The following is a 13,350-nucleotide window of genomic DNA, read 5'->3' as shown; positions in this document are numbered from 1 at the left end:
AATGGGTCGCTCTCAGGAGCTCAGTGAATTCCAGCGTGGAACTGTGATAGGATGCCACCTGTGCAACAAATCCAGTCGTGAAATTTCCTCGCTCCTAAATATTCCACAGTCAACTGTCAGCTGTATTATAAGAAAATGGAAGTGTTTGGGAACGACAGCAACTCAGCCACGAAGTGGTAGGCCACGTAAACTGACGGAGCGGGGTCAGCGGATGCTGACGCGCATAGTGCGAAGAGGTCGCCAACTTTCTGCAGAGTCAATCACTACAGACCTCCAAACTTCATGTGGCCTTCAGATTAGCTCAAGAACAGTGCGCAGAGAGCTTCATGGAATGGGTTTCCATGGTCGAGCAGCTGCATCCAAGCCATACATCACCAAGTGCAATGCAAAGCGTCGGATGCGGTGGTGTAAAGCACGCCGCCACTGGACTCTAGAGCAGTGGAGACGCGTTCTCTGGAGTGACGAATCGCGCTTCTCCATCTGGCAATCTGATGGACGGGTCTGGGTTTGGCGGTTGCCAGGAGAACGGTACTTGTCTGACTGCATTGTGCCAAGTGTAAAGTTTGGTGGAGGGGGGATTATGGTGTGGGGTTGTTTTTCAGGAGCTGGGCTTGGCCCCTTAGTTCCAGTGAAAGGAACTCTGAATGCTTCAGCATACCAAGACATTTTGGACAATTCCATGCTCCCAACTTTGTGGGAACAGTTTGGAGCTGGCCCCTTCCTCTTCCAACATGACTGTGCACCAGTGCACAAAGCAAGGTCCATAAAGACATGGATGACAGAGTCTGGTGTGGATGAACTTGACTGGCCTGCACAGAGTCCTGACCTCAACCCGATAGAACACCTTTGGGATGAATTAGAGCGGAGACTGAGAGCCAGGCCTTCTCGTCCAACATCAGTGTGCGACCTCACAAATGCGCTTCTGGAAGAATGGTCAAAAATTCCCATAAACACACTCCTAAACCTTGTGGACAGCCTTCCCAGAAGAGTTGAAGCTGTTCTAGCTGCAAAGGGTGGACCGACGTCATATTGAACCCTATGGATTAGGAACGGGATGTCACTTAAGCTCATATGTGAGTCAAGGCAGGTGAGCAAATACTTTTGGCAATATATATATATATATATATATATATATATATATATATATAGGCAGATAAACCCTAGCCTTGTGAGACCATCCTGATCTCGCCAGCTTTCAAGGTTTCACTCGCAGATCAGTCTGGAGACTCTCCGTTAAAGAAAATTTGGAGCCGTTCACCAAATGAACGTCCAATCAGCGTTGGCTTTGAGGCCGGTTGAGGTGTGACGCAACGAGAAGCGCGACAGTTCAGTCTAAAGAACATGGCGGCTTCAGCCGATGAAACTAGCGTTAGCGTGGCTATCGAGCAAGTTTTATCGGAATTACAGAGTATTTCTTCACTGAAAGAAGAGCAAAACACTGCTCTGGAGGCTTTTCTCAGAGGAAAAGATGTTTTTGCTCTTCTCCCGACTGGTTTCGGCAAGAGTTTGATCTTGTGGTTGTGTTTTCGTCATCTCTCTGTTAGTACGTCATATGCTTCGTTGATCTGATTGGTTTATTTGGCCCGTCTATCACCAACATAGGCCAATCAGCTAACCAGTATTTTCGCCCCTTCCCAAAATTACTTCAACGGAAGGTTTCCAGATGGATATGCGGAGCAAATCCATCTGGCGGAGTCAGGTTAGATAAACCCCCCTTAGAGCCAAAGCAGCCTATCCCTCTGATTCAGAGCGATACTGAGGTGGAAGATCAAGTAAACGGCCTAATCTGACCCCCTGTCACCACTCTTTATTCTCTTTTAAGCATTTATTGTGTGAGAAGCAGTTGCATTTTCAATTTTCAGTTGTTTTTTGTATTTTTTTCTGTTTCTGATTACGTTGACTTCAAATTAGTAAATAATAAAGAGCAGACATTTGTTTAATTGTTTTGGCTAATTAGAAATGAAATAGAAGTTTGATTACAAAGATACAGACTTTTCTAACTTCAATAAGTTTTTGAAATTGTCCTTTAAAGAGTGATTAAGTTCAGATAAATCAGTTGTGTTAAAGTCCCTCTTTTAGCATCTTTTAAAATGCTCCTTGTTTGACCATAAGACATAAATGACATATGAGGTGAGAGTCACAAAATGAGGTTTACTGTAGTGCAGATTCTCTGTACATCTGCATTCATATGTGTTCTTAACCACGGGCGTGTACGAGTGTCTGTGTGTCTCAGAGGATTATTTTCCAGCGGTTGATTGTTTGGTGTGAGCTTTGCAAAAGGGATCGAGAGGTAATCCTCCACCCCTCCCCTCTGCAAAAACTTGTTTCACTGCGAGAGGATGATGGTGGCTGCAGCTCTTCAATACTCTGCAGCGGCTCTCTGCAAGTCAAACAACATTTGACGGAAAGGACAATTTGTACTTGTCAATTTGTAAGTGTAAGTGTGCAAAATTAGGAGATAAATCACCTAGATATATTGAACTAGACCAGACAGCCTCAATTAGGGATTTTCTTCGGTAAATTAGGAAGATAATTTTCATGTTAGAATCTGAGAATGATTATTTTTAACACTGACTTAAAACATTTGCTCTTTTCAGTATAAATATTACTTTGTATTGCTTATTTTGAAAAAAATTATATAAAAAAAGGAGACAGAGTAGACATCCTACAAACAACTAAAAGAAAAAATAATTGTAGATTTATTTTGTTTATCAAAAACAAATTAGACAATTAAGTAAATAGAATAAAATCTCTCCTGTAATGCTCATCGTATTTGTCATCATGTTTGTTGCGACAATAACCAACCTTTCAGTTAAACACACCATCTGTTTTCAACAAGCATCAAGGCACCCCTTAATTCCCTCTACATACGCACTGCAAACACGTGTCTAGAGTATGGCTTCACCACATCACTTCTACTGGTTGGTGTCTGTGTTTGGGGCGGGGCTTAAAAGGTATACATTAACTCTGTCAGAGAATGTCGCTGTCAGTCAGATCAGGCTCAGATGGGCCCCTCTGCCCTTTCTTTAACCCTTTCGTAAGAATTAGAGTAGATTGCTTCTGTGCACATTTGATTATGGGTTATTTAAATATGGATTTAGCTCAAATTCAACAGATTTCCCTTGAGGTACACCCTCTGCATGTTTTCCCTTTTTACATGTTGGATTTACCCCCACAAACCAAACAAATGAATGTTAGGCTAATCAGTCTTTCTGAAGCTGGCGTGAAACTCAGATGTTTTTCAGAGTTGTGATGGAGAGCCGACATGCCCAGGATCTAAAATGTCTGTCAGACAGTAACGGCTCCAGCCCGATTCCCCGCAGGTCAAAGTTGTTTAGTTAATGGATTCAGAGGAGCTGACTTGTGTTTGCTGATAATGATTGCAAGCTTTAAGATTACAATCATGCTTTCAGTGGCTCTGCGTCAGATTACTCTTCAGATGTTTGGTTAAATGTTCAGAAAACTACTCGAGGACGCTTTGGCATGAGCTTCCAAGTAACCTGGGGGACAACACCGAGGTGCATTACTGCACATGCAGAGAGCAACAGAGAAGCCGGCAACCAAAAAAAGGGATCCTTGAGGCTCAGAAATTTTGTAAATACTCTTTTCTCCCACATAAATGATCAAACAGACACAAATGTCATATAGATTTAATGTAAGATACCATTTTTAATAAGTATGAAATTGGCAAACAGGGCGACTGAGCACGAACATTTGGATTTTATTATTTTCTTTATAAAATGTTCTGTTCATTCTGAACAGAATGAATTCCTGCATATTTCTTTTTATTATTTTTGCAGTAGTTTTTTCTTTTTTCTTCTTTAAATGCTTTCTTTAATCAGCGGTGTAAACTAACCTAAACCTGGTAATAAAACTATTTACAGTATCATGAATTTTAATTTAGAAATATTAGATTCCTCTGAAAACAAGCCCATTTTCAGATGTTCACAATCATTTATATTTTCTACGCAAATGACCCCTAAATCAATGATGAAAAGGTGATGTGGATGATCCTAACTTTTAACACATTATGTTTACTTCTTCTATTCTATTCTATTCTATTCTATTCTATTCTATTCTATTCTATTTGTTTTCCATTCATTATATACTATGCTGTTATGCAGTTTTCTGTCAGTTTCTATGTTTTCTGCTATTTCTGTTTAATTCTAGCATAGTCCATTATTATTTACGATTATTTTCAAGCTTTATTATTTGTATTATGATCTGTTTTATAGCCTTCAAACTTTTCTATTCTACTCTTACCTCCATTCTATTGTACATTACTTTATTAGTCTATTTATTTGATCCAATAAATAAAGTATTTCTGTTTCATTATTTTATATTTTGTCTTTTCCGATTCTGTCAAATTAATTTCTGACCATTTATATCTGCCACTTTTTTTTTTATTTCTTTAACCTTTCTTCAAAACTCTCCAGTTTCTGCCATCTATTTCGATCAGGTAACTGTTTTCCCTACTCCTACGTTTGATCATATTTCTTTGATTTATTTGAGTAATGTATATGCAACACTCTTACATTTACTTTAATGCCTATCATACTGATAAAGGTATCACCTAAACCTTGTAAAAATGTGTGGAAATTGTTGGGAGCTGGAGAAATTCCACCTTTCTCCAGCAGAGTCCGCCGTGGATCCTCTGAGGGAGCCTCCTGCACAGCTGCAGCTCGTCTAGATCATCAGAGGATCCACTACTTAAGCTGTCATCAGACCTTGCCTCAACGCCGCAGTGTTGTTCCAGTTGGTCAGCGCTTAAGCCTAGATCCTCAGAGTAAATCTATGACTTTTGAATCCAGCTTGGATTCTAACCCCTGTGTCTGTTTTCCAGGAAACCTGTGCTTCCTCTGTGAAAGCTCTGGAAGAGCTAACCTGCCGAGCCGACCCTCTGAGCCAAACCCGAAGATTCACAGAGAACCTCCAAGCAGCTCTGGACTTGAGCTGGGTAACCCAAAGCCAAGGTCTGTTCTAAGTAGACGTGAGACGCTGAAGCAGCTACGGACTCTGCTGATGAACTCTTCTCCAGAACCAACAGTGACTCTCCCAAAGCTAACCTCAAGAACCCTCAAGGTACAATCAGTAGACTTCTGGAAATCAAACCTCTGTTGGCAACGCTAACTGAACTGTCTCTCACGCAGACTCCGGTGAACCAGAATCCAGGCCCCGAACCTGAACCAGAATATTCTGTGAATTTGTGCAAAATAAAATTGTTAAACTTTCATCCTTGTGTCCGTCAGTGGTGTTCTGCATTTTTGGGTCACTTTCAGTGAACCCATCATGACAGAACACTGCGGCCAAACTCAAGGCCCAGCAGATCACCTCACCCGACGACTGGAGGAGCAGGATGCCCAAATTCAGGGACAAACCCAAACGCTCCGTGAGTTATACCGTCTAGTTGACTCTCATAACCAAATGCTACAGAACTGTGCTAATTATCTGAACAGCGCTAATGCTGTACCACAACCATTTCCGGGTCCAGTTCCTCCTCCGAGGTCACCAGCAGTGAAGTCATCTGAGTTCCGTCCTAGTCTCCCAGAAAGATTTTCTGGCAACATGAAAGAATGCAAAGGATTTTTATTTCAATGTCGGTTGATTTTCCAGAACTCCCCTGGCTGTTTTTCCACGGATCACAAGAAGATAACTTTCATTCTCTCTCAGTTAACAGGAAGAGCCTTGGAATGGGCTCAGGCAAGATTTGCCGCTGACGACAGTTTAAATTGCTACTACTCTGATTTCATTTCTGAATTTACCCAGGTATTCAACCAAGAAACTGACCAAACTATTGATTCTAGAGCTCTTTTCAATCTTAAACAGGGAAACTCTTCGGTGGCTGAATTTTCAATTAACTTCCGGGTTAAAGCGGCAGCTTCCGGATGGAACCAAAGCGCCTTGAAAGGAGCCTTTTTCATGGCATTAAACGAGCACATTAAAGATGAACTCGCAACCCTCGATGAACCTGCTACCCTCGAAGATTTAATTCGCCTCTCCATCAGATTAGATAATAGAATTCGAGCCAGAAACAGTTCAAAGAAGCAGAGTACACTTTATTCTGCCTCACATAACGTGACTGTTTGTTCTCCCTCTACAGAGCAGCTGCCCATACAGAGGCCTAAGCCCCAGTCTCTACCGTTGCCTGTTCAAGCCTCTCATTCGGGCGAAAGAGATGTCGAACCCATGCAGGTGGGACACACCAGGCTCACACCAGAGGAGAGACAAAGGCGTTTGCTAAGCAAGCTATGTATCTACTGTGGTGAGAGTGGACACTTCATTGCTGCCTGCCCGGCTAAATCAAAAGCCTGGGCCCGTCAGAGGATCTGAGGAGTCTGGCGGGCCAAATAAACACTAAGAAATCTCCTCGATTGTTGCTGCCTGCCACACTTTTCTGTGCTAACCAGAGCCTATCATTCTCTGCATTCATCGACTCAGGCTGTGAACGTAACCTTATCGATTCTAACCTCGTCCAGCAACTCCAAATTGAAACTATTCCTCTTACTCAGCCTCTCAGTGTATCCGCTATTGACGGAAGAAGACTCCATCAAGTTACCCACCAAACTCAGCCTCTCGAGCTACTTCTGTCAGGTAACCACCGAGAGACTATAACTTTTTTTGTTTTTCCCTCTGCATGTTCCCCGCTGGTGCTCGGTTTCGAATGGTTGGAGAAGCATAACCCTCACATTAACTGGACTAAACGTCACCTGGGATCATGGTCCATCTCATGCCACGAGACATGCCTTCGTTCTGCTGCCCCCTTGGTGGGGTCTCCTAGAGGTGGGGGGGAGATGGACTCTCCTGACCTTTCTTCAGTTCCCTCTGAGTACCATGATCTTGCCCCTGTCTTCCGTAAGGTCAGTGCGACGTCCCTACCTCCACACAGACCATACGATTGTGCCATTGAACTTCTACCTGGTGCCCCTTTACCTAGCAGTAGATTGTATAACATTTCTAAGCCCGAGAGAGAAACAATGGAAAAGTACATCAACGAATCACTAGCTGCTGGAATAATTCGCCCTTCATCTTCCCCATTGGGCGCCGGGTTCTTCTTCGTGGGAAAAAAGGATGGTTCCCTGAGACCTTGTATTGACTATCGAGGTTTGAACCAGATCACTATTAAAAATAAATACCCACTGCCTCTTCTCGCCTCTGCTTTTGAGCCCGTACAGGGGGCTACTGTATTTTCTAAACTGGATTTAAGAAACGCTTATCATCTCCTTAGGATCAGTGAAGGCGACGAGTGGAAAACTTAATTCTAAGTAGACGTGAGACGCTGAAGCAGCTACGGACTCTGCTGATGAACTCTTCTCCAGAACCAACAGTGACTCTCCCAAAGCTAACCTCAAGAACCCTCAAGGTACAATCAGTAGACTTCTGGAAATCAAACCTCTGTTGGCAACGCTAACTGAACTGTCTCTCACGCAGACTCCGGTGAACCAGAATCCAGGCCCCGAACCTGAACCAGAATATTCAGTGTGTTTGTGCAAAATAAAATTGTTAAACTTTCATCCTTGTGTCCGTCAGTGGTGTTCTGCATTCTTGGGTCGCTTTCAGTGAACCCATCATGACAGAAATAACATATAACTTTCTGGTACTCTTCAGGAAAAGGCTCTTTTGTGATTTTAGATCAGCTGCTGCTGTGTGAGTGCAACAAAATACTTGCATGTGAATGACTGTGTTGCGTAAACACATGTCAAACACACACACACACCGCCCTCCCCTCCTCTGTGGGATGATAATCTCAGTGTATTAATCTGTTGTTTGAACTCCTTAAACACAGACTGTCTATCACATCTGCTCTCCTCACCCTTGTAAAGCCCAGCTATTAATAAACTCCATCTTTCCCCCATTTTTCTCTGTTTGATCCGTTGCTGCAGTTCTCCCCAGTCCATCAGAACGGAATTTCACCCAGCTTATTCCCTCCATAAAGTAAATCCACCTCTTTGGGCCAGCAGACTTTTTGGAAAGCCGTTATTCCTTCTGAAATCTCCCTGAGCCTCTTCTTTGGGAACCACTTTCACGAGATTTTACGAGTTCCACATGCCTGGAACAACCACTGTCTACAAATTTAACACTGAAGTATTGGTGATGGCATCTATGAAGTACTTACAATTCAGCCTCTTTCTAAAAATGAAAGTCTATAATCAGAAATGACATTAAAATAACAATCTAAGAAGATAAATAGAGATTGTTTTAAATTTCTGAGGCTATTAGAAGAGGGAAGGGTTGGAGATTAGGCAAACAGGCTTACCTGTGGTGTGTCACTGTCTCCCATCCAACAAGAACGAGGCATCGGGGGAGATCCTGAGCGGAAGGATGTGGAGATGAAGAGAGAACAGGAGGCAAAGGCACAGTCTTTGCGTCATCTGAGAAAATGTGCAGATTAATACAACAGCTTGTTGCGCTGAGCCCACCAACCCCCCTCCTTTTATTTCCGTTTTTCAACCTCTCTTCCATCAGCGCTGTACGTCCATATTTCAAACCATCTTAGCAATATAAAAAAGGTGGTGGTCACTTCTAGCCAATTAGGAAATAATTGAAGGCTGAAAAAAGGTGTTATCAGTATCCTCCCTTCCACAGGGGGGAGCTATAAATCTGTTGAAATCTGTACATCAGCCTCCTCCATGTAAGGTGCCCTGTGACTGGTATCAGTGTCAGTCATGAGGCTTTGAAGGGTTAGGAGGCCCCAGAGTGAAGCTGCTAGGTGCTGGACACACGGGGCTCTCACGTTTTCCTCAAACCATGACACTGCACCAAAACGCAGAGTTAGAAATAAACCACCGAAGAGGCGGAGGGTATTAAGGTGTTCTTACAGAGACATTGCTATTAAAGACTGCAGGCCTTCTGATTCCTTCATGAGCTTTACAGCAAAGCTAAGGCTGATTTATGACCGACTGTCAAATAAGACGTATAACAACGTAACATTCCCGGCATTTTTAAAACCAGCCGGATAACCTGCGGCTGTGCCTGTGGCGGATATAGGAATCTGTGCTTAAAGAGAATTTATTTATAATACCTGGACTTCAAAAAGAATTTCTGAAAACACTGGTGTGTGACTTGAGCCTCCCTAAAGCAGGAGCTTGTCATCGCTGGTGGCTGAGCTCATTCTAATTTTAGAAAGGAAGACTGACAACACATTTTGTCAAATATTCAGGTCAGTGCAATGCTCAGAATTTCAGAAATAGCATCTGTTTTCAGAGAAACCTTTTTTATTTAACAGTGGTCTACTTGGAAAAAGTAAAAAGGGGAAATAAACTGGAAGAAACCATGGAAGGAAAAGTGCATTGGTCATAACTTTGGCCCCAAAATCCAAAATGGCAGCCATGTGTTCAGTGCAAAATATAAAATGCAGTAAAGTTACAATTATTTGCAGTTTTGTAATAAATTACATTAAATTTATCCTTGAAGACAACACTGGGGAAGCAACGCTGTTGCCGTACAACAATCAGGCCATGGTTTCAAAACTTTGGTCTTTTTGTGTTGAATTTGCATTTCCCTCCGCATGAACATTAGTTTTCTTCCACAGTCTAAAAATATGCATGTTAGATTAATTAGTGTGATGTGTGAGTGAGGAGGAGAGCTTAATACTGGTGGGACATTGAAAGGGTGGACAGACATGATGTAAACACTACATTCATACGACTTCCTAGTAGCAGTTTAAAGGGGACATTTATGTCTGGATTGTAAAAATTATAATGTCAGTTAAAATCAGCTAAACACAATTCAAAATAAATGATTAACAATTAAGAATAAATTCAATTTGTATTAGAATGATCTTTAAGTTTTAGTGATTGCCCTAATCTACCAAAGGATTTGCACCAATGGTAATTTCTCAGATAAAATGAAAACCTTTTGGTCTTTTTAAATATAGGCAAGATTGAAGTAGAGAAAATCTACTAAGTCTGCTTTTCAGATTTTATACATGTACATAAAACAGAACACAAAACACGCTAATTGTATCTTAAGTGGCTCACCCTCCTGATAATCCCATTACAGTAGATGAAACTTGGTTATTGCACAACTACCGCCCATAAAGTGTATTCTAAATGCTTATCTATGCCATATATTACAAAAAGGAACTAGTCTTTTGAACCACTGTTGGAACAGATCCATAAAACACAACTTCTTTCAAGAGCCCCATTTCCACTACCCTTTTAAAACCATGCTGAGTGCGGTACCAGCACGGTTACCGAGATAACTTGAGTGTAAATGGAACTGGACTGTGCCAGACACAATCGAACCACGCCAAATCTGGTACTAGTTCTCTAAGCTCGGCATGGTTCAATTGTAGCACGGTTCTCTGATGACAAAGAGAGCATGAGCAGAGTGCGGCATCTCCTTGCGGTCAGCTTCCAGTAGTTGGGGCTAATGCACATCAATAAGTTTCTTGCCAACCACCATGAAACATAAGAAGAAGAAAAACTGTAAACAACAACCAAAAGCTTCTCAACATTACATTTTATAAAATGGTTTCAAAAAAGCGTGTTTTGACCAAAAGCTGCGTTCTCCGCCTGACTCTGCACAAAATATCACATTTATTATAACATTTATATTTATAATAACCAAACATAACTTCATGAATGTTACGGGCGCCACCATTTCAATTTGCTTGATTCATTCCTAGCAGTAGTACCATAGATCGTCACTAGGAGGCGAGGAATCGCGCTAGCGTGATGTGTAAACGGTCGTAAGGATCCTAGCTTAGTCCGAACTTGGCACAGATCGTTTTCAGAGGGGTTGTGTAAATGGGGCAATAGAGTCCTAAATCCCACCTCTTTCTCCTTGGAATATAAATGGTCCTAAAAAAAATAATATTTACTATGAATATTAATCACAGAAAAAACAACATGGACACTCCAGTGTCGCATCTGATATTAATTACATATTACAATAATAATACACTATTGTATCTTGGGAGTTTAAAAAAAAAACTGCTGTGACATCTAACAAACTTTAAAGAAGATTCCTGACGTTATGTTGATGCCGTAAAGTCATGATTCTTCTGAACTTCCAAACTGCATCAATAAATATGAGAAATAGATAGAGAAAAAATAGAGATTAAGAGTTCAAACATCACCGCTGTACTAACATCCTACGTCTCACTGGGTCCCACGGGAGTGACAGATGGAGAGGGGCAAAATGCCTTGTACAACGGGGCTGGTCCCTCCTTTGTGGATGTAGGTGCTCTGTAAGTCAATCCTCTACTAATTGCCCGAGCAGTTCAAACACAAAGTCTGCCACTGAAATCCAATCCTGCGGGTGTTGTACAGTGAGTAAAGTTTACAATGTGTAACATTTTTACCTCCTGGCAACAAAGAGGGACAAAAAAGTGACTTATGGACCGGGAGGTGAGAGACACCGAGGGGCGGATGAGTTCAAAAAATTCAGAAAGACACGGGAAGGTGTGGAAGCGTGCTTGCGATATGGAAGGCGTAACTGTAAATAGACCATTCAGTATTTAGGCTGCAAGTCTAACGCAGAGGGACGGGGTTGAGAAGTGCACCCGCTGTAGGTGGACTGAGGCCTGAAACAAGACACCAAGGAGGGACAGATAAGGAGACAGGGAGGAGTGATTGAGAGGTAATGTAATGAGAGAAAAAGAGAAGACAGGCAACTGCGCGAGAGATGATGTAAACAAGACGTGCAGGATTGTATGCATGTTCTGTCTGAAGTCATTTAATAAACTGCACATCGATAATCTAAACACACAGACTAGGAATGGGACGCCTCTGCAACCTGTTTCTAATTAGTCATAAAACAGAATTACCTAACTGAATCCTCTGTTCCCGCCTAATGAGGGCCGTGCAGCTCTGATGCTCAGGCTCCCTCTCTCTTTCTCTAAGGTGAACATTCCAGACATGTATTTCAGTTCCTTACAGAAAAGACGTGTAGGCACATGTGTTGTTTGTTTGTCAGAGCAGTGGTGCGGCAGCATGGGTGCGCGTACTTCCCTCACTGAGCGTTGCACGTTATCTGGCCTTGTGCTTCACGTTGGACATTTATTGAGCTGTGAAATTTGATTTCAGCTCAGGTTTGCATGTTCTGGATGTATTCCCCACCTGTGCCAAACCTGTCTAAGCCATGCAGACTGACAGGAGGTGACACAGTCGTCAGAGAACACCTCCCCACCCCAGCCCATCTCATTGAACAGCATCACCTTTGACCTATTACCCCCTTGCCACCAGGGTTGGCGACTGGGGCTTTTCCAGGAGGCTCTCTCTCTAATTGGGTCAGATTGCGTGGAGAGCCGCATTACATCTGAAATTGGAAACACATGCAGCTATACCTTAGTTTGCAAGTGGTAATGGAGGCTGATTTCACTACAGAGAGGATTTTAGAAAGAGAAAATTTCAAATGAAGTGGAGCTTTGTGAATCAAAAGGAAAACAAGTGGAGAAAAAGAAAGGGTAAAGAGAATGAAAGGTCAAAGAAGAGACAATAAACATATCACCCTGATGTACCTGAGTGGATCCGTAACTCAAGTCCGACTCACTGGCTCAGTTTCAGACAGGCAAGCTTCAATCTTACAACACAAGTCAGCTATTCGCAATAATTGCCATAATAGCTGCCCTCCAATTACGTTTAGATCCGAGTCTCAAATGAAGAAAGATGTCCAGTGCAAAAACAATAATTTGATGGCTGATGCCAGAACATTTAGGAAGATTTCATCAGAGGGGCCGATGGGTGTAAAACTGACATCTGGAAACTTCAAATTACTTGTGGGTGTGTTTTTTCATGGAAAAATGAAAGGCATTTGAAGACAGTCCAGAAGAGTTGCTCCAGTGAAAATACTCTTTTGGCAGCATAATACTAAAAAAAGAATTGCTTATCCAATCATTTGTTAAAGTTTTAACCTTTCAGGTCATAATGAAATATGAATTGGCTGTTCTTTAAATGTTTATTAAAGTATTGAAAACACACATAGAAACATACAAAAACACACAACGGAACAAACAGAGAAGAGCCATTTGAGATTTTAAATACGAGCAGTAGAACAGCAGAAAAAAATACATACATTAGCCCAAATACAGTTTGTAAAACTGCCAATAAATAACCAAAGATCCTTCTGGAACAATGTCCTTATGACAGATCAGACAAAAATAAAGATGTTTGTCTAAAATGTCTAAAATTCAAATTAATTATGTTTTTAAAAAAACCCAAAACATTTACAAATAACATTTTATCAGACTGATGTGTTAGGGAGCAGTGGGAGGCCTTTATGCAGTGGGGATCAAAACCAAAGGGCAAAACACGCTGTTTAAGCTACTCTAATCTGCTCTCCTGAAGCCCTCCCCCTGTGCTTGTTCTCTGTCACACTGGGTGGAGATGAAACGGTACAAAATATCAA

The 13,350-nt window shown here is 41.9% G+C and overlaps 1 protein-coding gene across 2 annotated transcripts in view; it reads right to left on the bottom strand.

The window, feature by feature from the left end:
• Positions 1-11,789, bottom strand: part of slc1a9 (solute carrier family 1 member 9) — a 43,830-nt gene extending 32,041 nt beyond the window's left edge. Inside the window, exons 1-2 of one of the 2 annotated variants that reach the window (XM_038295214.1) lie at positions 11,771-11,789; positions 8,255-8,369 (exon numbers count right to left, since the gene is read on the bottom strand). The gene's annotated coding sequence lies outside the window, so the exon portion shown is untranslated. Of the gene's footprint in view, positions 1-8,254; positions 8,417-11,770 lie in introns of those variants that run through there. The other variant, XM_038295213.1, reaches the window with a different exon arrangement.
• Between the last annotated feature and the right edge of the window lie 1,561 nt (positions 11,790-13,350).

This window comes from Cyprinodon tularosa, unplaced genomic scaffold (genome assembly GCF_016077235.1).
Source record: "Cyprinodon tularosa strain WSP-4 unplaced genomic scaffold, ASM1607723v1 ctg352, whole genome shotgun sequence".
Taxonomy (NCBI): domain Eukaryota; kingdom Metazoa; phylum Chordata; class Actinopteri; order Cyprinodontiformes; family Cyprinodontidae; genus Cyprinodon; species Cyprinodon tularosa.
The sequence above is the reverse complement of the archived record's forward strand: the minus strand, read 5'-3'. Positions and strand labels throughout refer to the sequence as shown.